Source organism: Macrotis lagotis, chromosome X, assembly GCF_037893015.1.
Source record: "Macrotis lagotis isolate mMagLag1 chromosome X, bilby.v1.9.chrom.fasta, whole genome shotgun sequence".
Classification (NCBI taxonomy): domain Eukaryota; kingdom Metazoa; phylum Chordata; class Mammalia; order Peramelemorphia; family Peramelidae; genus Macrotis; species Macrotis lagotis.
Genome location: NC_133666.1, coordinates 593,218,842 through 593,246,727, shown reverse-complemented (window position 1 = coordinate 593,246,727; position 27,886 = coordinate 593,218,842).

Here is a 27,886-nt window from a genome sequence, read left to right as displayed (position 1 = left end):
ACTTCCCTATTATCATATACTATATTTTCTCTCTCCTTTCACTCTGTCCCTCCTCTTAAATGTGTTGTAGGGTAGCTGAGTGGTGCAGCAGACAGATACCCAGACCTGGGGCCAAGAGACCCTGAGCCCACATACCACCCCTTAGGCACAGCATACACCTGGCCCTATGGTCCTGGACAGGCCATCCAAACCCAGCCCCTTGCAAGAAGTAAAAAAGATCACTCTCCACCCATTGGTCCATCCTCTGCTCTATCACTCACATTCCCCCCTTCCCCCTGTCCCCCTTCTCTCCTTCTTACTCTAGATGTCTATACTCCATTGAATATATATATATATATATATATATATATATATATATATATATATATGCTGTTTCCTCTCCTAGCCACCTCTGAAGGGAGTGAAGGTTCCCTCATTCCCCCTTGCCTTTCCCCCTTCTATATCATTGCAATAGCTCATTGTAATAAAAAAAATCTTATTATATGAAATATCTTAGCCTATTCCACCTCTCCTTTTTCTTTCTCCCATTACATTTCCCTTTTAGCCATTGACTCTATTTTTACACTATATTATATCTTCAAATTCAGCTCTCTCCTGGCTTCATCTATAAAAGCTCCTTCTACCTGCTCTATTAAATTAGAAGTTTCATATGAGTATTATCAGTATCATTTTTCTATGCAGGAATACATGCAGTCCCTTATATTTTTCCCCTTCTCCTCCACTCTCTATGCTTCACCTGAATCCTGTATCTGAAGATCAAACTTTCTGTTCAGCTCTGGCCATTCCAAAAGGAACATTTGAAATTCCCCTGGTTCATTGAAAGTCCATCTTTTTGCCTAGAAGAGGAAGTATAGTTTTGCTGGATAGTTGATTGTCAGTTGCATTCTGAGCTCTTTTGCCTTCTAGAATATTATATTCCAAGCCCTATGTGCTTTTAATGAAGTTGCTGCCAAGTCCTGTGTGATCCTGACTGCAGCTCCACGATATTTGAATTGTGTCCTTCTGGCTGCTTGTAATATTTTCTCTTTGACTTGGGAGTTCTGGAACTTGACTATAATACACCTGGAGGTTGGGTTTTTTTTTTTTGGATCTCTTTCTTGGAGAGATCGGTAGAATCTCTCAATTTCTATTTTGCCCTCTGCTTCTAGGATATCATGGCAATTTTCCTGTAATAATTCTTTGAAAATGATGTCAAGGCTCTTTTCCTGATCATGACTTTCAGGTATCCTAATAAATTTTAATTTATCTTTTCTTAATCTGTTGTCCATATCAGTTGCTTTTTTCAATGAGATGTTTCACATTTTCTTCTAATTTTTTCCATTCTTTTGGGTTTGAAGTATTCTATCTTCATTTCTCATAAAATCAATGGCTTCCATCAGTTCCATTCTATATCCAAAGGATTTGTTTTCCTCAGAGAGCTTTCTTATTTCTTTTTCCATCTGGCCAGTTCTGCTTTTTAAGCATTCTTCTCCTCAATACCGTTTTTGAACTGTTTTATCCTACTTATGCTGGTTTTTAACATGTATTTTCTTCAGCATTTTTTTGGATCTCCTTGACTAAGCTTCTGACTTCTTTTTCATGTTTTTCCCACATCTCTCTCATTTCTTTTCCCAATTTTTCTTCTATCACCCCCACTTGATTTTCAAAGTCTTTTTTGAGCTCTGTCATAGCCTGAGTCCAATTTCCATTTTTTCTTGCAGTCTTTAGATGCAGGAGCTTGTACTTCCTCATCTTCTGACTAGTGTTTCTCGATGGTGTTCCTCTTTTTACTCTGCTTACTCATTTCTCCAACCTGTGATTATTTTGGGGATGCTTCCTGAACTTTTGAGTATTATTGGGACACCCCCCCACACAAGGATCTCCATGTGTGAGGCTCTGTCTTCCTTCCTGCTCTGTGAATGACCACAAGTGCATCCCTCTGCTAAAGGACTGAGGTGGGGTGTGGTCTGCTCTTCTATGGTAGGACTAGACTGTGATCAGGATCTGAATGTGGTCAGAGTCCCAGAATCCTGTTCCAGGGAAAGAGGACAGACCTTGGCATTCTCCACTCCCCTACCTAGGCTCAGCACTTACACCCGGGGGGGGCTCCTGCTTACTGACTCCTCCTACTTCTGGTTCCTGGATCTGGGCTGCCTCAGCCAAACTGCTTGCTGAGTGCCCTGAGGGCTGGGCTTCACATGCTCCACCTGGCAGACCCCCCCCACCCCGCTGATCCCCCAAGCTGTGGCCGGGGCTCCCCGGGGTGTAGGTCAGTAAACTGCCCCTGCTGCCATGAGCCTCAATTCAAGCGGCCTGCCTCCTGGAGGCTGAAGTTCCTTCACTCCGGTGGCTGCTCTTCTAGCCCCATGGAGCTGAGCCTTTCCACTATTTTCCAGGTTACCTTGGGCTGGAGAACTGACTCACTGGATCCCTCTGTGGGTTCTGTCTCTTGAAAATTCAGTTTGAGTCCTTATTTTATAAGTTTGGAAATATTGGAGAGAGAGCACCTAAGAGAGGATCTTCTCCTGTTGCCATCTTGGCTCTGCCCTGTAGGGAATGTTTTGATTTGTTCTTTATATTCCAACTATAAGCAAAGTAACTGGCACATGTTGTTGTTGCTGTTCAATCATTACAGTCATGTCTGACCCTCTATGATCCTATTTAGGATTTTCTTGGCAAATGAATGTTTTGTCATGTTCTTCTTGAGTCCATTTTACATATGAGGAAACTGAGACAAACAGGGTTAAGTGACTTGACCAGGGTCATATAGCTAGGAAGTGTTTTAGGCTGGATTTGGATTCAGGTCTTCTGACTCCAAGCCCAGTGCTCTATTTACTAATCAATAACCAGTAACAGCAATAAAATTGTTATCTTCAAGGTAATATGATATAATCTGTTTTGAAAACAAATTTATAAAATAGTCACTTTCAAGTGCTTTACTCAATCATTGCATTATTTGTAATGATTTGCTCTTTATCTCCCGGACTTTTGACAAACCCTTTCTTCTGCACAATCGATTTGTAAATGCTCTTTGAATTTGGAGAGAAAAACAATCTTGAAATTCTTTGTAAAACATACATAAACACATTATGAAGGACACTGAGGTTTTTAGGGTTTTTTTTTTTCAAGGCAATAGGGTTAAGTGGCTTGCCCAAGGCCACGCAGGTAATTATTAAGTATCTGAGGCCAGATTTGAACTCAGGTACTCCTGACTCCAGGGCCAGTGCTCTATTCACTGTGCCACCTAGCTGCCCCCAGGTTTTTATCTTTTTGAACTAAATCATAATATAGACTGTGGGGGGAGGACAATTTTGGCAAGGCAATGGGATTAAGTGACTTGCCTGACAAAACTAGGTAAATGTCTGAGGCTAAATTTAAACTCAGGTCCTCCTGACTCAAGAGCCAGGTGCTGTATTCACTGTGCCACCTATCTGCCCCAGACTGTAGTTTTCTAATAGAAAATTACTTTAGTAATCACCTAGGCAACCCCCCCCCAATTTAAAAAAAATGAATCCCAGAGAAGCTATCAGGGAAACCAAAATAGAAAGATGCAAAGGTCAGGGTTTAGACCAAGGTACTCTGATTCTCAAACTAAATTTATATATTCTGTGCTGTCTCATAAAGATTTACTTCTTTTTAAAAAGAAGCAATCTGACTGGAATCTAAGAGAAAACTGTAAAATATATTGCTTGCAAATCATGTAGCACAGTGGAGAATTTAAGTTGATAATTATAGATCTTATATAGCCCTATGACTTTTCAGTTTCACAGAAAAACTAGAATTTCAGACATTTCCCTTTACACGATTCTCACATTCAGTATATTAACATTTGACCTAATTTGTGTTTTTGTTGTATTTGAACTCCTTGCCACCATATAGAGGACCATAAATTTCTCACATCCTCCTTTTTCAGGGCCTCTGTCTTTCTTAACTTCTTTGCTTCTCCAGTAATATAGTAAAGTTTTTAAAAGCTATTGAAAAGTTCATTTTGTTACCTAAGCCACATAAATTCCCTATTTCACTGGAATCTTTAGACATCATGGAGTCTGAATTATCTAATAAATATTTGAATTCCACATCCTGCTCCACATTTTTAATTGTATTTTATTTAGCATTATTGCATTCATGCCTTCTCCTGCTCAAAACAGCAGGATAGTGATGTAATTGTTTTAATGATTTGTCTCAGATCTTTAATAGTTTTCCTACAGTTCTTTCTACCCTAGCATTGTTGGATACTTGTCTTTAGGAATACAACCTGACAAATACTCCTTCTTATTTAGAATTCTTACTGAAATTAACAATGGAAATAACATTTTGCGTAGGTTCTAAAATAGTTTTACTCTTCCTATCAAATACAATGGGGGTAACTTGATCATTTATGATATGCTTATGCATATATATATATATTTAGATAAATATACATAGGTATGTGTAACTCACCTACTTTTTGAAGTTCTTAATTTTTAGGATTACTGGCCTTGTTTTAGCAAATCCAGGCATCTAGTTAATGGACTAGACTTAGGGAAGAAAGATCTGCATTCAAATTCAGACTTAGGCACTTAGGTAGTTAGGTGCAAATCACTGAACCTCTGTTTATCTCAGTATTCTCATCAAAATGGTAAGAATAATAGCACCTACATCCCAGGCTTATTGTGAAGATCATTAGAGAAAATATTTGTAAAGGTGTTTAGTGTACTTCCTGTTAGGGCAATTAGGTGGTGCAGTGGATAGAGCATTGGCCTTGGATTCAGGGGGACTGAGTTTGAATCTGACCTCAGACGCTTGCCACTCACTAGCTATGTGATCTTGGGCAAGTCACTTAACCCTGAATGTCTCCTAGCCAGGAACATCTCCAGTCATCCTGATCCATATCGGTCCACTGGACCCAGTGAACCCTCAAAAGAAAGTGAGGCTGGTGACTTAGCACAGCATCTCCTGACTCAAATCCAGTTCACATGCTTGTCATGGCATCACCTCCTTAATGCCAGTGGTCTTCTTTGAAAATGAAGGACAACCATTATTATTAGCTATTGTTAAAATTATTACTATTCCTGGTTTGTGTGAGGGTAACTTGCCTTCTTAAAGACTCTGTTCTGCTTCTTGTCAAGTAGATTGATATGAAAGTTTTGAGTAATGTCCAAATGCAACCTAGGTAATACATTGGACAGTATGTCAGATCTGGAATCAGGAAGATTTCAGTTAAAATCTGATCTCTGATAGACTCTGTAACGCTAGGCAAAACCCAACTCCATTTGCTTCATTTTCTTTCATTTATAAAATGAACTGGAGAAGAAAAAAGGAAATGATGGTAAAAGAAGATTGGACATGATTGAAAAGACTAAGCAACACCTACAATCTGCAATCCTTGTTGGCCATTTTCTTTGATTCAGGATCAATTGAACCACTCTGCTTGGAGCTATATAACCCAATCCATGATATTACCAGAGTCAAATTGTTCATATTTCCACAGATGCCATAGTGATGTAACTGATGTCAACCTCAAATAGATCCAAAGGGGACCATTAAACCAAACATAAGCATGTCTGTGGAACATAATAACATAGAAAACTATATATTAATATTTTTCTGTGTCTATTGTATTTGGATTTATTTTGTTAAATATATCCCCAATTCATTTTAATCTGATAAGAACTATACGTGGGAGCATTATAAACTGTATTGTTCAAGGAAGGAACATGTTATTTGACTCTGTTCTTAAAACATCTAATGTTTTTACAATATATCACCCAAGCTGTTTTTCCCCTATTGACAAATTTCTCCCTCCCTCACAGTATGAGCAGTGGATAGGGGTTTGAGAAGTTTATTAATTATTATTATCATCAGCCTTATCATTACCATCACCTATACTATCATTATCAACCAATAAGAGACTTATTCTTACACACAACATGTTATAGGTGATAGAACATGGTCATAAGTAAATGCATATTTGCCAAAAAACTGTGTAATCAAAAATCAACTAAATGAAACCTTTTAAAATCATCATAATTAATTTAATATATCATTTTTTTCTTTTGTTTCAATAAAATCATTGTTTAATCATAATTCTACTTTTGCATTTTCTCTCCAATGGCAACTTTTCTTTCCACTGATTTTAACTTCCTTCTGCCACCTTATAACCATATTACACTTATAAAAATATCTAAGACTTCATTATATAATTTTGCTACTGTGATCTGTTATTATCTACTTAAATCTAACACTTTATTGTATAATTCAACATTGTAATATTCAGTTTGAAAAGTGTTTTGAAATACTTTTCTCCCAAGATTCTATATTAAATTACATTCATTATTCATGTTAAACGTAGACAAGTCATGGTTCAGGTGAACTAGATGGTAACACCCATTATCGTGAGTACATTCCTTCACATTCATTATTTTATGTGACATTTATCAACATAGCATTTAGACACATTAAAGAATGAAAATAATTTCAGATTCCAAAGTATTTAACTAACAGTAAACCATGCTCTGTAAAATAAGTAAATCTTATTTAGAAGAAAGATTAGTCCTTGGAAGTAACTCTTTCAGGTTACTTTGACATGTTATTAAAAGGGAATTCCAGATCTGGGAGGCATGGCTCTGTTGTACCTAACAGGTTGTAAGTACCTAAGCATTTATAATCAATCCTTCAATGATACAGATTATATCTTTTGAAAATCTGTCTTCAATGGTATGAGTAACACCGTCATAACTCATAGACAGTCTTCATGAAATGTTGGAACAAAACCAAAAGAAAATATTATTACCTGGTGACCAACCTTCCAGTAAGGAAATTTTCCATTTTTAACTAGGTACAATGTCATTAGTCTAGTCAAATTAAGTCAAACCATTTCTTAAGCACCAGACATCATTACTGGGCTGAACATTGGGGTTACAAAGAAAATTTTCCCCCTACCCTCCTTTTTATAAGGATCTCACAGTATAATGGAGGAGAACAATATGCACACAATTGTACACAAACAATGAATTTGGTTAACTTGAGGAAAAGAAATCATGATTAAAAAGAAATAGGAAAAATTCTTTGACTTTTTTTCCCAGAGTATGGTTTTAGAATAGCGAGAAAGAGAGACAGGGAGAGAAAGAGAAACAGAGAGATAAACAGAGAGCAACAGAGACAGACAGAAACACAGAGAGAAAGAGAGAGAGAGAGAGAGAGACAGAGAGACAGGGAGAGAAAGAGAAACAGAGAGAGACAGAGACAGAGACAGAGAGACAGAGGTCAGGCCCTACCATGCTGGAAGGTAGTAGTAAATCCAAGGTAAAACTCACTAATAGAGGTAGACTATTTGGATATGAGTTTTTTTGACCTTAGAAATCCCCGAAACAATGAATATTTTAAAATTAATTTCATGCTTGTCCTTTCTTTTTCTCCTTCCACAGTAATGATCATGAGTGACAGGAGGTTGGGGTGGCCACAGGGTCCAAAGAATTGTTATTTACATAATAGATATGAGGAAGTTGTTTCTAAACTCACTGATCTTCCTTTGAATAACAAAGAAATAAGTGGATGAAGTCATTTCATTCAAAAAAAGCCAAAATCAGTGGACAATTCAATTATATATTAAAGAAATCTCTAACTCAACACATTTAAAACATAGACAACCATTTCTCCAAAATTTGCCACCCTCACAAAATTTCCCTTTTTTGTCAATGACAATAACAATTCTCCCAGTCATCTAGATTCAGAATCTCACTGTCATCCTGAACACTTCACTGTCACTCACCCTATATAAGCAGTTGTCACATAATGTCATTTCTATCTTCACAACATCTTTTATATGCCCCCTGCTTTCCAGTCATACAGCCAATTCAGTCCTTATCATCTCATTCCTGGACTATTACCATGGCCTTCTAATTGGTCTTTCTGACTCATCTCCACCCCCCAAAAAAAAAATTCCATCCTTCATTCAGCTGCTAAGGTGATTTGTTTTAAAAGTATGTCTAATAATGACATCCTTCTATTCAACTACCTCCAGTATCTTCTTAATACTCCAGGATTAAATATATTATGACCTTGTAGAGTTTGCTTTCTACTGTTATTTTTTTGTGTCTCTCCTTTAGAAATATCAAGTCCTATAGGTGACTGCTTGGTATGAAATAAGTGCATCATAAGAGTATTTTCCTTCAATCATTCATTTACTTGCATTACATTGATTATCATTTTACATAATAAATTGTAACATTATTCTTGTCAATATATTTCTTTGCTTCATTTTCATTTATTTTATATACAAATATCATAATAGATGAGATTGGAATGGCGATAATTGCATATTGTATTTCTTATAATTTAGTATGTTTTTATCTTCTAATGAAATGATAATCCGATTACCCTTAGACAGCTTATAAGGAAATAACTCCAACCTATGTAACAAGTCCATGCCTAGCTTTTAATATAGTAAATCTGGGAACAAAGTTTCTATTACAGTCTTTAGACTTTTGAAAGCTATTTTTTTCTTAATTCTTAACATTTATCCTAATAGTTTGTTTTGCCATCCTTCCTTGTTATCACATTTGTGAAATAACAATGTCTCAAAGTATTGAAAGGGAGTAACCAAGACAGGGAAGAGAAGTTAATATATTTCTTCATTCTATTTTTCTATATTTCTATATTTCTATATTTCTCCCCAGTTTCCTTCAGAAACAATGTTAAATCAAGACTCTAAAAGACTTCTGGAGTGACAAAATCCACAAAAAGACAGAATAAAATAATTTATAAGCCCAAAATAACTGAGAAAGACTTCAGGAAAGGTCTGTCTCACTTGGGTAAAAGGGGAGCACAGCCCAGAGCAGGCAATATTTGGGAAAACCTACAGTAGGTTCCTTGCTACAGCTCAGATTGGGTAAATAAGCACCAGACCCAGCAACTCCAATACAGAAAGTCAGTGACCAGAGCACTGACCTCCAGTACAAGAATCTTGGCAAAGTAACTAACCCCTATACTCAAGAGCAGAGCTCCATATTTAAAAGTATACAAAAATATAGAGATCTAAACCTAGAAAGCTATGGTAGTTACAGGAAAGTTCAAGCCACAAACTTAGAAGAGGACAAAAATGTCAAAATGCCTATATGCTAAGCTTCTTAAATGCAAAAAGTCCTTAGAATTCAATGAGAGATAGAAGAAAAAGTAGAAAAAGAAATGAGTTTTGCAAGAGAATTGTGGAAAAAGTCAACAACTTGGCAAAGGAAACAAAAAAAATTGATTGAAGAAAACAAATAGAATGAAGAAAATTAAGGGAAAAAAATAGAATTGGCCAAATGGGAAAAAAGGTACAAAAGCTAAATGAAGAAAATAATTTCTTAAAAGTTAGAATTGGGCTAGTGGAAGTCAATAACTTTATGAGACATCAAGAAACAGTCAAATAAAAGCAAAATAATGAAAACATAGAAGAAAATGCACAATACCTTATTTGAAAAGCAATTGATGTAGAAAATATATCCAATAGAGATAATTTAAGAATTATTGGATTATTTGATCAAAAGATAGTCCAGTGATCCAAAAAAAAGATCCTGGATAGTATCTAAAGAAATTAACATGAAAAACTGATAGTCATCAATGAACTCCCTAAGAAAAAAAATTTCCTGTGCCAGATGGATTTATAAGTGAATTATATCAAACATTACTATATAATCTATTTGGAAAAATCAGTTTAAAAGAAGTCCTATGAAGTGCTTTTTATAATACAGATATGGTGCTGATACCTTAAACCAGGAAGAGGCAAAACAGAGAAAGAAAATTATAGAGCAAATTCAATTCCTAACATGCTCATTCAACACTCTCACACCCATGGGCTATCAGACTTTACATGCCTCTGTCTCATCTCCTTCCTGTACCAGAGAAAAACAGAAAGCAAAAGCTTGTGTACATAATTAGAAAACTTAGGAACAGAGGAAAGTGGAATGGGAGACTTGTGGGCATGTGTTTAGTCCAAGTCAAAGAGAAAGTGGAATAACATCTAATCCAATTCTGTCCTTGTAGCAGTCACTTGAAGCAGAGGTTAAATCTGGAGAATTGGGAAGAAACTGAGAGAGCTTTGAGCCCAACTTCCATAGAAAAATTAAATCAAGGAGAAATAGTCAGAAAATTAACTATAAAAATATAAAGAATAAAAATCTGAAATTACTAAATATCAAAAGTAAAAACATTCATTTAAAAACATTGAGCACAACTAAATTTAAAAAGCAGGAAGTGTGACTTTTAGATCAGTCAAATGAATCTAAACATCCATCAATAAATATTGCAAAACAAAAGAACATTAATCAAGATCTGATTGAGGCATAAGAGCCTTGTGAATTCCCAATAAAGCATTTAGCCTCAACAGGAAGCTCCTGAATAGCTTAAAAGAGAAATAAGTCAGGCAGTTAAGTGATGCAGAGGATAAAGCACCAGCCCTGGAGTCAGAAGGACCTGAGTTCAAAATCAGCCTCATATACCTAACTGTATGACCTTGGGCAAGTTACTTAACCCCATTGCCTTGTAAACCCCTTCCCCCCCAAAGAGAGAGAGAGAGAGAAACAGACAGACAGACAAAGAGAGAGAGAGAGAGAGAGAGAGAGAGAGAGAGAGAGAGAGAGAGAGAGAGAATTGTGGAATCATAAATTATCGTCTACAGAGCAGGAAAAAAATGGCAAAATAGAAAAACAAATCCAAGGTGACTAATCTCAGCAAAGAAATGAAGGAGACAATAGCATTGAGAATGCAAATACAAAGAAGTTAGAATCATTAAAATGCCCTGATTTCAGAAGTAGATTACAAAGAGGCAACTTAAGGATCATAAATTGCCTAGAAGAATATGGCAAGTTAAAAAAATCCTGAAGACCATAAGGCAAGAAATATTACAAGAAACATATCCAGAACTGATTGCAGAAAACAGTGTCAATCAAAAGAATTCACAGATTGCCTCCAAAGGGAAAAAATACAGAATAAAAATAACACTATAATGCAAACACCAAGAAATATGGTGGTTAAATTTGATACTGTCATTATCAAACAATGCATTTTACAAGTGATCAGGACAAAATGTTTAAGTATAAAGGAAAGGAAATTTGAATAACATAAAACTATTCTGTAGTCACTAAAAATATAGAAAGAAATTGAATAATGAGTTCAAAAGAGGAAAAGAGTTAAAGATGAAACCCAAGATGATATTGACCAATAAACCTGAGTCTAATAATTTAAAAAGTTCAACATTCAATAAAAATATGCTCTTGAAATATTCCTTGAAATAAATCAAGAACAGAAGAAATTTTGTTTTTCAAACACCAAAGACAAAAGAAATAATAGAAAGACCAAATGCTAAGGCAAAAGAGATTTCTTTCTAAAATTACTCAAGGAAACAAAGTTAAAATGAATGTCAAATAAAAGCAGAGATGATGGAGAAATAGTCCTGACTACTAGTCATCAAAGATTAAACAATAGTTTAGCCTACAGTTAAATGTTTGTTTCTGAGATGACTAAATTATAGAATGAAGGATGAATAAAGCAAGAACAACTCTAGAAGTCATTTAGGAAGAAGAGGGTCTATAGTAAAATGGACAACAAGAAAAAATTAAATAAGAGAAGAAAGAGGAAATTTTGTTTCAATGATAGGAGGGGGTATGCTTCCATGAGAGAAGAGGAAAGATTCTATAAATATGAGTAAAATTTACAGTACTTTCACTATTTAAAAAAACTGATTTTTACACTTAAATTTTAATATTACTATAAATAATGAAAAATATAATCTTTGAGGAATTTATTTGATTTAAATTGACCTTCAAAGCAACTGAGAGATGCATGATAGGTATAAGTAGGTTGTAGTATATAATTTATATAGCACTGACTTAGTGGTGCCAAGAATATCAGGGCAATGGAGAGAGGAAATTAATGATTAAGATAGAAATAACACCACTACATTCATTTTCAGTACCCCAGGGAATTTTTCTTCTGGATTATTGGCAGCTACATCAGTGTGACTGAAGGTATGTGTCTGAACTAAAACAACCAGAAGAATTGGAGCAAAGGCAGATCAAGGACCCTTAAAGACAAGCCGTGACACTGGAGGCTATGAGATAAGAAAACATAGAGGATTTATATGATATTTGAACCTAGATTCTAGATTCATATCTAGATATGGCAATTCTAGAAGTGGAAATTTAGAATGATTGCTTTGCTCCTGAACCAACTATCCCCATATCATATGCACCTCCTAGCTCCATGGCAGTGATTCATTTTCCTATCTCTTTCCTCACTTTGTCTTTTCTGAGAGAATATGTTCTGTTTCCCTCATCTCTATTTCTTAATAATTTGCTGACCTTTGTGTTTGCTTCAGATCTTAAGCTTAATGAGGATAGTGAACCACTGCATTGCCGATCTTTGCGAATCCTTGCTCAAATGTACAAAGGAGGGCCAGAAAGAAGAATTCATTAGAGAAAAGAAATACAGATTTACAATTATAGCATTATGCTCCAGTGGTTGACTCAGAGCTGAATAAAGTTATTGCTGCATTTTTAAATAGTTTCCTTGAGCAAAGAAAAAAAAGACAAACTTGGACCACAGTCTAACTGAGATCGGGGGAGTACAGCTGTCAACAGAAAGAGATTTCAACATTCTTCCCTCCTCTCAACTTGGTTTGAGAGGAAAATGACTTTTTCTTTCTCAGAGGGGAAGAGGCAAAGTGATTGCTGGAGAGAAAATACACACCTAAGAGGAGAGTTCTAGTGATTCAGCCTACAGAAGTGTGGGGGGGGGGGGGGGGAGAATAACCGATTGCTCTCACAACACTGTGCACCAGAAAGGAACACTAAATCATTTCTGGTGTTCAAGAAGGACCTAAAAATATATCACTCAGTAGATGCAGATTTAGAGAAAGAGGTGGACCTCTGGTAGAATGAAAGTGAGGTTGGAGAGGCTGTGTGCTTCTCTGGCATTCATTTGCATGATGTTAAAGGATTTAGGAGCAAACTTTCACTGCATTGGGTAAACCTGCAATGGAAGATATACAAGGAAATTGTTGCACAGAAGATGAACAGTCAACTAGCTTTGATTAAGTATCTACTTTGTTTTGAGCACTGGGGTTACCTTTAGTTGTAAATTGTGTCTGACACATTCTGACCCCATTTGGGGTTTTCATAGCAAAGACACTAGAGTTGTTTGCCATTTTCTTCTATAGCTCATCTATTTTGTAAATGAGGAGGCAAACAGTTTTAAGGGACTTGCCCAGGTTGACACATTGGAGTATTTGTCTGAGCTTAGATTTGAACTCTGGAAGATCAGTCTTCTTAACTCCAAATCTGGCACTCTATCCACTGTGACAACTAGAAGCACATTGAGGGTACAAATAAGGCAAAACACAGTCCCTGTCTTCAAAAAAGGTGGCAGGCTAATGGAAGAGGCAGCATGCAAAAATCAACATTTAAATAATCTATATACACAAACTGGAAATAACAGAGAGAAGGGATTAAAATAAAGGAGAGGCAGAAAAAGCTTCCAACAAATGATGAAATTTTATCTGGGACATGAAGGAAGCTAAGGGGACAGAGATGAAAAGGAAAAATATATTCAGTTGATGAAAATGTGTGACCTTGGGAGATGAAATGTCTTTTTTGAGGAATAACAAAGAGACCAGCAATACTGGATCAGAGTCCTTGAATGTTGCAGTTATAGTGTTGGAAGACTGGAAAGGTTTGCATGGGGTTGGGGGAAGGAGGCTTATAAAGGAATTTGCATGATAAATCAAGGGTTTTATTTTTTTTTCCTGGGAATATTGAGGGATCACTCTAATCTATTGAATGGGGGGGGGGGGAATAGTAGTTAACATAGTAAGACCTAAGTTTTAGGAAGATCTTTCAATTTAACAGCTGAGCTGCAATCTGCACTATTGGAAGAAGTATCCACAAAGATGAGATCATGGATCCATTAAATTACAAAAGATTTTCATAAATGTGTGAATAATATTTATGGGATTCGTAATTTGATTGGTGGATTATCTACCCCTCAGCCTTTCCTTTTCCCTCCTACTTTTTATTTTTCAGAGCAGAGTCTCTGAAAAGGGTAGGGAAGGGTCAGAAAAGATGGTACATGCACTAAAGCCATTGTGATACTTCTTTTAAATGCTAACATAATTATAGGATACTTAACCTTTGTTGTCTGTTCTCCACACTCTTAGTTCATGATTAAAGGACTAATTCATTATATATCCCTTTATATTGCCAGGGGAGAGGAAGAGCAATTCGTCTTATATGGCCTGGGATGTTGAAAAGAGGATTCATGATTTAGAAAGGGATGGATTTAGATCATTTTTAAGATGTCTTCCAATTTAAACATTCAATGACATAGAGATAGATCTCCATATATCCACATATATAGCTAAAAATGTATATATGTGTTTCCTAAATATCAGATTGAATTTTAATTCCTTAAATGAATAATTTGAATTGCATATTCTCCACAAAATATGATAAAGGGCTAAATGAACAAGATTAATGGTGAATAAAGGTTATCCCATTAATTCATTTGGAAAATCATTCATAGACTCTGACTCATACAAGTTTAAGACTGATTATAACCTTTGATACTGAGCTTTCCCATCACTCAAGAGCTATTTATTGAGTTTCTCTTCTGTCATGTGCTCAATTTGAGGAGTCTTAATTTTTATATTAAGAAATAAGTTATGGTGATAAACTCACAATCCAAATGAAATATCATTCTTTTTTTTCAGGATAGTGGTATAATTAAAAGAGTAAATGTTAAGTTTGGATAGTCAGAAGTCCTGGCTTTGAGTTTACTCATCATGTGCTTGAGGGCAGGCCATTTGACCCGTTTATTCCTCAGATTATCTTTTCTCTTTATGTAAAAATGGGATAATAAATCATCTGTATACCTATACAGTGGATAGAGCTCTGGTTTTGAATTAGAAAGACTCATCTGTATGAGTTTGAATCTGGTCTCAGACCCTTAACTATCTGTGTGAAGCTAGGCAAGTCATTTAACCCTGGCTTGCCTCAGTTCCTCATCTATAAAATGAGCTAGAGAAGGAAATAGTAAATATCTATATTATCTTTGTTGGGGAAACTCCCAAAATAAACAGTCAGACTAGATTAAAATGACTAAACAACATGCTTACCTCAGAAGATTGTAATTTGTAAAATTCACCACACTACTGAAATGTGGATTGTCATTATTAAAATGGGGGAAGGGTGGGCTTGAATTCAGGAAAGTGGATAGTAACTCCTAAGAGGCCATTTTCTCTAGTCTTTCAGTTTATGAGAAAAGATATCTGTGTATCTTCCCACTCATTTTCCTGATCCTATTGTTGCTGCTCTGTTTAGCCCCAGGATAAAGGGAAAGAATCTTCGTTAGTTCCTTAATTACCAAAGCCCTAAGCAATTGGCATCATTCACCCTCTTATTATTGGCTCATGGAATCCCAATAGGGGAAATTCCAGTTCCTCTCCAGCTGCTGCTGTGGGGACCCTCTCTCCTAACTCCTCCCTCCACCCATTCAGGGTCTGTTAAATGTTAACACCAACTCAAACAGAAAGATGCTACTGTGAGCAGAGGCTGATCATTAGGAAAGCAAGCTCCCAGACAACCAGACACCTTTAACATGGCTGCAAGGGATAGACTTAAAGAATTGTTCCTGTAAATTAGGCTCTTTCCTGCTGATATGGCTGTTTCAGCCTTCTCTTCAACAGAATGCAGAAACTCACCTCCAATTTGCCGTTTTTCAAAGTGACTGAGGCAGCAAGATTGCAGAAGCACAAGCCAGGGAAGATTTCTTATTCTCTCAAAGTAATACCAGAATTACTTCTCCAGTGATTCCTGTCTAATGTGACAGAAAGTCACAGTCATATTTTCTCATGAAGTAGTTATCAGGAAAACAGCCATGTGAGGCATTCATTGGCCCAAACCTATCACAAAGATCAAGGGCCCTTTGTATTACAAGACTGGCTATTTTATAGCCAGGTCAGTATTGCTGGCTATGTTTAAGTGTTAGTCATTGTTTGAAAATGGAACTTGCTGTACAAATTCATTTCTGTTTTCCCATAATTCACTTCTACCTTTTTTTTAATCTTTTTAGAAAGGTTTTTCTTTTGGGAATTATAGCTCTAAAGCTATGATCTTATGTTCCTATATACATATAAAAGTAAAATTCCTAGATTATAATAAAGGAAAATTTTTTGGATTATAATGCCAGTGTCTCCTAAGCAGGGAGACAAACATTGATCAAAATTGTTTGTTACTGTCATAGTGGATGTCTAACATAAAATCAAAGGCATTCCATAGAGGGGGCAACAACTTACAGCTTTTTAGGAGATAATATTGTGCTTTTTATATCAAATATTTAAAAACCTCCTAAATGAGATTCATAATCATTCAAAAGAATGTATCTTCATTGTCCAATGAACAGCCAATAGAGCTCACTTACCTATATATGCATGCATATATTTGTGTATGTATGTGTGTATGTGGTTATATATTTATGTATGTGAGTGCTTGTATTATGTATGCACATTTACATATGTGTTTGGGGGTGCATATACACAGAAACATACTGTATAAACTTTGCAAATAGACAATGAATTCAAACTGGAATTGAATGGGAGTAAGAATTTATATAGATAGCATTTACTATATATGAGGCATGGCAACTAGGTGGTACAGTAGATAGAGCACTGAACTTGATCAGATAGATGGGAGATTGAATCCAGCTTCAGACACTTGATAAAAACTAGCTGTGTGACCTTAAGTAAGTCACTTAACCCTGCTTGCCTCAAATGCAGGGCCATCTCCAATTGTCCTGATCCATATCTGGGTGCTGGATCCAGATGATTCTAGAGGAGAAAGTGAAACTGTTGACTTAGCACAATGCTCCCCTCACTAAAATCCAAATTATGGCATCATCTCCCTGATGTCATTTTCTTCTCTGAGAACAAAGGACAAAACATCATCATTATATACTAGGCATGTGTCATGTATTTTTTACAAATATTATCTTGTCTTTGAATGGAAGAAGGAAAGAAGACTGGATTGCTTTTACAAAAATTGCCAAGTGACTACTGAGACCAGTAATGATAATATTTTTGACTGATTTGTGAATGACTATCAAGTTTTCTTGATTATTTGCAGTGATTTTCTGTTTGTTTGTTGTGTTCTCACAGAGTTAGTAGATTCAGCTTGCAAATATTCATTTATGTTCATTTTGTTGTTATTACTGTAGGATTGGGTTTCATTTTTTGGCTTTTCTGTTATGTTTGATCTGAGTCTCAAACTAGTCTGCTAACCAATTCAGAGCAAGAAGACTGATTTTGTTATTGTAGCTGTTGATATTACTAGTGTAAAGTTATATAGCATACTAGTCTTTCTGCAACAGAAATTGATAAATGTGTCAGTGGAGAAAAAAAGAAAAAGTAACAGCTCTATTAGTGACACCAAGTGATACCAAATCTCTGAAACAGAAATTTATTATTTTATTTTTATGCTTTTATTTTATTTTTTCAATTACATGCAAAGATATCTTTCAACATTCATCTTTTTTGTATTTTATTTTATTTTATTATACCCTGGTTACATGCAAAAACAAGTTTCAACTTTCACTTTTAAAACCTTGAGTTCCAGGGAAGAGTCAAGTAGGTAGCATGAAGTGAATATGCTTCCCAACCTTTTCCCTATAGAGCACTAAATGAAACTTCTATATAGAAAGTGAAGCTAAAGATTCCAAGGAAAAACAAAAGAGCAAAACAATTTCTCAACCTTAGATATCATGAAGGATTTTCTGTGAAGGGTTATCTCTTCAGGAGAAAAAGGGTTAAATGCAGCCAGAAGCTTCTAACGATAGCACAGAGCAGGTTCCTACATCCCATAGCAGCCTGTGTCCCAGCAGCTAGAGTGGATCCCAGGTCCTGGCTCAGCTAGATAGCAGGTCAGCAGGAAAGGTCCCAACCCTAGACAAAGTCTGAACCCTGGGAACACTGGAGCAACAGAGAGACCTGGTTAGGGAACAGATTGCTGCATAGGCATAAGCAAAGCCTGAACATAAAGAGTGAAATAAACTTCTGCATAGACAATACCTGCTCTGCATGGGCAATACCTTGACAAGCAATAAGCCGGGGACCAGATCCCAACCCCAGCATAACAAGCTCACAACTATACTACATATACCCCAAGAGCAGAGCTCAAGTATCAAAATGAGCAAAAAAAAAGAGCACTTACCAGAGAAAGTTACTATTCAGACTTCCTACAAAGAGGGCAGAAAAAAAAGCTAGGCACTGTTTTAAGCTCTCCTGACTTAAACTAAGATCAACCACATCTCTTAACAGATTTTAGATCCACTGAATCCAGAGAAGAACATAGGGGAACATTTCCCGTAAAGGCCGATCATGAGAGGATCATGAGCCTTCCCAGGGCAGAGAGAAGAGACATAAAACAAGGACAGCAGGGTAAGGATGGGAACCAACCTGAGAACTGTGACAGAAGCATTTGCTGTGTGTGTGTGTGTGGGGGGGGGGGGAGGCGGGTGGACTAGAAAGCTCCAGTGAGGCTACCCAGACATCTATCCAGCCAGCAGGGCTGATCTGGAAGATCCAGGCTGGTGTTTTCAGTGGAGGAGTCTCCATATTTCCAGCTGAACTCTCCATTGTTTCTGTAGGAGGGTCTGACTTTCTTCACAACAACATAGAAACAGCCCAGGTTATTTGTCCCTTGCCCCAAGGCACAGGTGTGGGCAACAGATCTCCCCCAGCAGTGATTGTTGATTAAGCTAATTACCCTGAGAGAGCCTTTGGATTTTGTGGTCTAAGGACCCAGTCCAGATTGTGTAAGGATAGCCCAGATCCTGCCCCAGGTCTAGGGAGTGACCACTGCTACCACCCAACAAATACAATCCAGAGAAAGATTCTGGTATTCCTTATTAATGGGTCTACTGAGTAACCCTCTGGAGTTACTAAACTAAATGAGCAAGGCCTCTAGGGATCTCAACACCAAAGATCTGCAAACCAGCCCTCCCCCCAACAGAAGACCCACAGGGAAAGGGCCCTCAAAAAAGGTCAGTGCAAAGCAAGGTCCATTGAATTGCTACATTGGAGATAAGGATATCAGCTCAAAAAAGAAATGGAGTTTCAGAGAAGAATATGAATTGATCTTCCAGAAAGACTTCTTACAAGAGATCAGAAAGGAGTTTAAAAAATCAAATGAAAAAAAATGGGAAAAGAAATGCAAGAGAAAATTAACATCTTACAACAATGAAACAAATATTTTGAAAATACAATTGGACAAATGCAAAAAGAAAATAATTTGCTCAAAAACATCATTGGGCAATGGAAAAAGACAACTCCTTTTTAAAAAATTGAATTGACCAATTGGAAAGGTAAATGAAGAAAATTCTTCTCTAAAAAAAAATTGGATTATGTAGAAACTAATGATTCCATGAGTTACCAAGAATCTGTTAAACAAAATTAAAAAAAGAAGAAAAAGAAAATGTGAAATAATTCACTGGCAAAATAACTGACCTAGAAAACAAATCCAAGAGAGACATTTTAAGAATTATAGGCGTACTGGAAAACCTTGAACAACAACAACAAAAAAAAAGCCTGAACTCCATACTTCAGGTTATAGTGAAGGAGAACTGCCCCAATAGCCTGGAACAAGAGGGTAAAATAGTCATTGAAAGGATACATTGATCCCCTCCCGAAAGGGATCCAAAATGAAAACACTAAGGAATATTAGTGTTAAAAACTCCAGAACTATCAGATCAAGGAGAAAATCCTACAAGTGACCAGAAAGAAACAATTCAAATAAATACCAAGGAGACACAGTCTGAATTACACAGGACCTGGCTGCATCAACATTAAGGGATTGAAGGACCTGGAATATGATATTCTGAAGAACAAGTAAGCTTGGATTATAACCAAGAATTCACTATCCAACAAAACTGAATATTCTTTTTGAGGGAAAAATATAGAAATTCAACAAAATAGGTGACTTTAAATCTTTCCTGATGAAAATACCAAAGCTAAACAGAAATTTGGTTTTCAAACAGGAAACTCAAAAGATAAATGAAAATGTAAACAGGAGAACAGAAAAAACTCTTATCCAATAAGATTAAACTGGTTATATCCCCACATGGGAGGAAGAATCTCGTTAACTCTTGAGAATTATAACTCTGTTTAAAGGGAATGTACTTAGGCAGAAGTAATGAAAACTTATGATATATCCATGACTTAGATACAAAGAGTTTTTAAAATATCTCATTAAAAAAGGGGTACAATAAAGAGATGGAAGAAAGCAAAATATTGAAAGGACTAAATTGCATTAAATGAAGACTGCAAAGGATATATTGCAATAGAAGTGAAGAAGGAAGTGAGAATTGCCTGAATCTTGCTCTTATCAGATTTGGCTCAAAGTGGGATTAACACACACACATACACACACACTCAGTTGAGTTAAGAAACTTATTTTACCTTTCAAGAATAAAGAAAGGAAAGGGTGGGGGAAGGAAAGGAGGGACTGTCAGAAGGAAGGGATAGAAGAAAGGGTAAAACAAAAGGGGAAAGAAAAAGAAGGGGATTGGATAGAGGGGGTAAACACACTGAAGTATTCAGAAGCAAAATACTGGGGAGTAGAGATAAGGTATAAAAAGAAGGAAAATACAAATGGAGAGAAGATAGCAAGGAGGGCAATATGGAGTTAGCGATTATAACTTTTAATGTGAATGAGATGAATTCTCCCATAAAATGGAAGTGGATTAAAAATCAGAATTCCACATTATGCTGCTTATGCTTCAGTTGAGGTGAAAAAAGAAGGGTATAGCAATTATTATCTTAGACAAAGCAGCAACAAAAATAGATCTCATTAAAAGAGAAAAGGAAGGAAACTATATGCTCCTAAAAGATATCCTGGGCAATGAAATAATTTCAATACTAAATATGTATGCACAATGAGTTATGGCATCCAAATTCTTAGAGGAGAAGCTGAATTAGTTACAAGGAGACATACATAGCAAAACTCTGCTGGTGGGAGACCTCAGCCTCCCTCTCTCAGAATTCAATAAATCTAAACATAAATTAAACAAGAAAGAAGTTAAGGAGGTGACTAGAATGCCTAGATATGATAGACCTCTGGAGAAAATTGAATGGGATAAATAGGAATATACCTTTTTCTTCTGTAGTACATGACACCTACACAAAAGCTGACTATGTATTAGGACATTAAAGTCTCATAAACAAATGCAAAAAAGGCAGAAATATTGAGAGCATCCTTTTCAGATCATGCTGCAATAGAAATCACATGCTACAAAGGGCCATGGAGAGATAGACCTAAAATTAATTGTAAATGAAATAACCTAATTTTAAAGAATGAGTGGATCAAACAATAAATTATAGAAAGAATTAATGATTTCATTTAATAATGAGACCATACCAAAACTTATGAGATACAGCCAAAGATACTAGAGAAAGAAGAAATCAATGAACTAAGCATGCAACTAAAAAGTTAAAGAAAGAACAAATTTAAAATCCCCAATTAAATGAAAAATTAGAAATTCTGAAAATTAAAGGTGAAATTAATAAAATCAAAAACCAAGAAATCTATGTAACATAATTGAACCAAGAGTTGGCTTTATGAAAAAAAAATAAAATAGATAAACCTTTATTTGATTACAAAAATGAAGAAAATCCAATTACTAGTATCAAAAATGAAAAAGTGAATTCATCACCAAGAAGGAGGAAATTAAAATAAAATTATGGAACTATATTGTCCAACTGTATGCTAATAAATTTGGTAACCTAAATGAAATAGATGAATAGTAACAAAAATATAAATTGCCTAGATTAAAAGAAGAGGAAATTAAATATTTATATAACCATAACTCAGAAAAAGAAATTCAATAGGCCATCAATGAACTCCCTAAGAAAATATCTCCAGGGTCAGATGGATTCACAAGTGAATTCTATCAAACATTCAAGGAACAATTAGTTCCAATTCTATATAAACTATTTGAAAAAATAGTTGAAGAGAGAGAACTCTGCCTAATTCCTTCTATGTCACCAATACTGCACTGATACTTAAAGCAGGAAGAGTCAAAACAGAAATAAAATATAGACAAATTTTCCTAATGAATATGAATGCAAAAATTTTAAATAAAATATTAGCAAAAGGATTACAACAATTTATAGCTAGCTTAATACACCATGACCAAGCAGGATTTATATCAGTTATACAAAGTTGGCTCAATATTAGAATGATTGTCAGCATAATTGGCTAAATCATTAATAGACTTAACAGAAATAATAAGATTATTTCAATAGATGCTGAAAAACTTTTGACAAAATATAGCTCCCATTCCTACAAAAAATACTAGAGAGCATAGGAATAAATGACTTATTCTTTACAATTATAAGCAGTATCTATCTGAAACCAACAACAAGCATTATATGCAATGAGGATAAGCTAGAACCATTCCCATAAGATCAGGAATGAAACAGGGACGCCCCTATCACAACTGCTCAGTATTGTAATATAAACGTTAGCTTTAGCAATAAGAGAAGAGAGAGAAATTGAAGGAATTAGAACTGGTAACAAAGAAACAAAACTCTCACTCTTTGCAGATGATATGATGGTATGCCTAGAGAACCCTAGAAAATCATCTCAAAAACTACAGGAAACAATTAACAACTTTAGCAAAATCGTAGAATATAAAATAAACCCACAGAACTCCTCAGCATTACTATATATTATTAACAAGATACAGAAGCAAGAGATAGAAAGAAAAATCCCCTTTAAAATAACTTCAGACAATACAAAATACTTGATAGTCCACCTACCGAGGCAGACTTACAAACTTTATGAAAACAAATATAGAACACTTTTCACACAAATAAAATCACATCTATATAACTAGCCAAATATCAATTTCTCATGGGAAGGCTGAGCTAATATAATAAAAATGACAATCTTACCTAAATTAACTATTTATTTAGTGTCATACCAATCAAACTTCAAAAAAATTACTTAAGTGAGGTAGAAAAAAGTATCTAAATTCATATGGAAGAAGAAAAAGTCAAAAATATCAGGGAATTAATGGAAAAAAGTACAAAAGAAGGTGGTCTAGTCATACCAGATCTAAAAATTATATTATAAAACATCAGTTATCAAAACTGTCTGGTATTGACTAGGAAGAGTGATGGATCAGTGGACTAGAGATCAGGAGATAGGAAATGACTATAGTAATCTACTATTTGATAAGTCTGAAGAGTTCAGCTGCTGAGAAAAATTGGAAGATAGTATGGCAGAAACTAAGATTAGACCAACATCTTATACCATTTACCAAGATAAGGTCAAAATGGGTACAGGATTCACACATAAAAGACAATAGTATAAGAAAATTAGGAGAACAAGGAATAGTTTACCTATCTGAACTATGGAAAGGGGAGTAGTTTATGACCAAAGAGGAGAACATTATAAAAAATATACTGGATAATTTTAATTTCATTAAATCAAAAAGTTTTTGCAGAAATAAAACCAATGTAACCAAGATCAAAAGGAATATAATAAATTGGGAAACGATTTTTACCACCTGTGTTTCTGACATAAGACTCATTTCTAAAATATATAGAGAATTGAGTCAATTTATAAAAAAAAAAGTCATTCCCCAATTGACAAATTGTCAACAGATATGCAAAGGCAATTCTCAAAAGAAACAAAAGTTTTCTATAATAATATGAAAATTCTCTCTAAATCATTATTGATTACAGAAATGAAATTTAAAACATCTATGAGGTACAACCTCACCCCTCTCAGATTGGCCCATGAATCCAGAAAGGATAATGCACAATTTTGGAGGGGATGTGGGAAACCTGAGACACTAATGCATTGTTGATGGAGTTGTGAACTGATCCAACCTTTCTGGAGAGCAATTTGGAATTATGCCCAAAGGGCAATAAAATATACATACTCTTTTGTCCATCAATACCACTACTGGGGCTATATCCTGAAAAGATCATGCAAAAGTGAAGAAAAATATTCTAGAAGTTCTGTTGTATTGGCAAAGAATTGGAAATTGAGGGGATGCCCATCAGTTGTGAAATGACAAAACAATTTGTGGTATATGTATGTGATGGAACACTATTGTTTTATAAGAAATCTTAAGGGATGGGATTTTAGAACAGCCTAAAAAGAATTGCATGAATTGATGCTGTGTGAGATGAATAGGACCAGATGAACATTATAAACACTAACAAGAACATGGGGTGATGATCAACCATGATGGACTTGCTCACTCTATCATGCAATAATTAGGGACAATTTTAGGGGATTTGTTATGAAGAATACCATCTGTATCCAGAGAACAAATTGTGGGGTTTAAATGAAGACCAAAATCTATTATCTTCATTTTTTTTAAATTCTCTTATATAATATGTAATTTTGCTGTTTCTCATGTTTTCTTCCCTTTGGATCTGATTCTTCTCTCAGAAGTTCAATTTCAATCTATGCTTAGTATAGATGCAAATGTAAAACCTATATTATATTGCTTGCTCTCTGTTGGTGAAGGGGGAAGGGAAGTGAGAGAGGAAGGGAGAAAAATTGCAAAACTCAAAACCTTGTAAAAAATGACTGGTAGAAACTACCATTGAATTGGAAAACAAATAAAATATTTATAAGATAAAAAAGCTATTATTCAGATAGAGATAAAAATTCCAACTCAGAAGAAGGAAGTAGTGACAAATTACCTACATGTGAAGTCTCAAATAAGTTTATGAATTGGATTCAAATCCAAAACCACAGTGAAGAACTTCAGAAAGATTTTAAAAACCAAAAAAGAGGGAAGACAAATGGGGGAAAATGAGTCATGCAGTAGAATTATGAAAAATTAACCTAAGAAATGAACTCCTTTCAAAGTAAAAATGGCCAACTGGAAAAAATGTAATTCAGCAAAAAGTAAAATCATTCTATTGGAAAAATAATACAACTCATTTTTTTTGTAATTCAACAGTTTAAGTGACTTTCCCAAGGTCACACAGTCATATAATTATTAAACGTCTAAGTGCAGATTTGAACTGACTCCAAAGCCAGTGCTCTATCCACTGCATCACTTAGCCACCTGAATGCAAGTAAATCAACTGGAAAAGTAAACATAAAAGCTAAATGAAGAAAAGAAATCCCTCCAAATTAGAATTAAACAAATTGAAACAAATGACTCTATGAAACAACATGATTCCATTAAACAAAATCAAAAGGCTGAAAAATATGAAGAAAATATAAAGTGCTTTTTGTTTTTATTTATTTGTTTTTAAAAAGATTTTATTTATTTTGAGTTTTACAATTTTTCTACCATTCTTGCTTCCCTCCCCCCACCCCCACCCCACAGAAGGCATTCTGTTACTCTTTACATTGTTTCCATGGTATACATTGATCTCAGTTGAATGTGACCTGAGAGAAATCATATCCTTAAGGAAGTATGAGATAACAAAATTACATAATGAGATAATGTTTTTTTTTCCTTAAATTTAAAGTAATAGTCTTTGGTCTTTGTTCACAGTCCACAATTCTTTCTCTGGATACAGATGGTATTCTGCATCACCCACAGTCCAAAATTGTCCCTGGTTGTTGCACTGAAGGGCTGATCAAGTCCAGCGAGGCTGATCATCACACCACAGTTTGTTAAGCCTTCCCCAATTGAAGGACATTCACTTAATTTCCAATTATTTACCACCACAAACAGGGCTGCTATGAATATTTTTGTACAGGTGACTTTTTACTCTTTTTTCATAATCTCTTCAGGGCACATTTTTGTTGCCCTTTGGGCATAATTCCAAATAGCTCTCCAGAAAGGTTGGATGAGTTCACAGCTCCACCAACAATGTATTGGTGTCTCAGATTTCCCACCTCCCTTCCAACATTGATCACTGCCCTTTCTGGTCATATTGTCCAGTCTGAGAGATGTGAGGTGATATGTCAGAGATGCTTTAATTTGCATTTCTCTAATTAGTAATGACTTAGAGCAATTTTTCATATGACTATGGATTACTTTGATTTCCTCAGTTGTAAATTGCCTTATAAAGTGCTTTTTAGGAAAAACAAAGGACCTTGAAAATGATTCAGAAGGGATCATTTATGAATTATTGATCTATCCAAAAATCAACATCAAAAAATAGCCTGGAAAATATCTTTCATAAAATTATCATGAAAAACTATCCTAATTTTCTTAATCAAGTAGTCAAAATAGACCTTGAAGGAATACACAGAACACCTCCAGAAACCCAGAATAAAAAACTCCAAGGATTATCATAGACAAATTTCAGAATTTTCAACTAAAGGAGAAAAATATTTTAAGAAGTCAAAAGAACCATTTTAATACAAAGGAAGTCCAATTAGAGTTACATGGGACTTATCAGCTTCAACATTAAAGGACTGGAGGGCCTGGAATATAATATTTCAAAGGGCAAAGGACCTTGAATTACAATCAAGAATAACCACCCTACAAAATTCAGCATATTCTGTTAGGGAAAATTATGAATTCTTAGTGAAAGAGAGAACTGTCAAAATTTTCAGATAAAAAGACCTGAACTAAACATAAAGGTTGATCGTCAAATACATGATACAAGAGATGCATAAAATGGTAAATGGAAAGGACAAATAAAACCCCTACAAATCAAGAACATTAAACTATATCCATCTCTACAAGGGAAGATAACATTTGTAATTCTTGGGAATTGTATTTTTCTTAAGATAGTTAAAGGGTTGAATATAGTTAAAGGGATTGTACCCAGAGGATATGGTCATGAGACAGAAGAGATGTTGATTCTGAGAGTAGAAGACTAGAGTGCTTTAAGGGAGGGTGAGTACTTAGAGGCTCCATGCATAATTAAATCATGAAGTGATCATACTTTATTAGATACTTTAGTTAAGAAATATTGTAATACAATGAGGACAGAGGGTGGGAGAGCACTTAGAAGGGTAGGACATAAATAGATTAGGAAGTGATCTTGTCTTAATTTATACTTTAATTAATAAAGGTTGTAGTGCTATGCTAAGGTATAGGTGGAGAGAGAGTTGTAGGTCTATGGTTAGAGTATTATAGAAACAGAGGGAGAGAATGTACTTGGAGGGATTAGATATGAAAAGATCATGAAGAAATTTTTGCTTCAGTTAATGCTTTGGGTCATAAGGATTTTGCATGCTTGGAGAGTACTTGAAAAGGGGGGTTGATGTGATTTATGACTCTTGAGATGTGTATTTCTAATAAGACAGAAGAGAAGAGTATACTTAGTGACTATGAGGCAATGCTGCTTAACAATGTTCTATTAGGACAGATAAAAGGAGTACATTTTGACAAAAGGGTGGTAGGTACAAGACAGAGTTAAAATAATAGATATACAAAGAAGGACTATACTAGAAGAAGACTAGGCATCAGTGGATAAGTAACATCAGGTAAAGAGGCACAAGATCTTTTATAGTAGAAGGCAGGTATGAACACAGAGTAGAGGAAGAGAAAGTGAATACTGAGGAAATTCTACTCTCAATAGATCTGGCCCAGAAAGAAAAATTCATACATTCCTAATTGGGTTTAAAAATCTATCCTACCCTTCAGGGAAGTGGGGGAGGGAAAGGGAAATAAAGGAGAAAAGGGGACTAATAAAAGGGAAGGAAAATGTAGAAGAAAAAGTAAAGCCCAAGTTAAAATTTGAAAGAAAAGTCAAAGAGGAAAAGGAGCAAAATATTGGCAAGGAGGTATAAGAAAGGAAATAGAAAAATACAAATGAGCAATGATAGATTGGAAGGAAATACAGAATATGTAATCTTAACTATAATTGTGAATGGGATGAATAGTCCCATAAAAAGAGAAGTAGATTGCAGAAAGGATTAAAAATCAGAATCCTGAAATAAATTGTTTACAAGACACACAT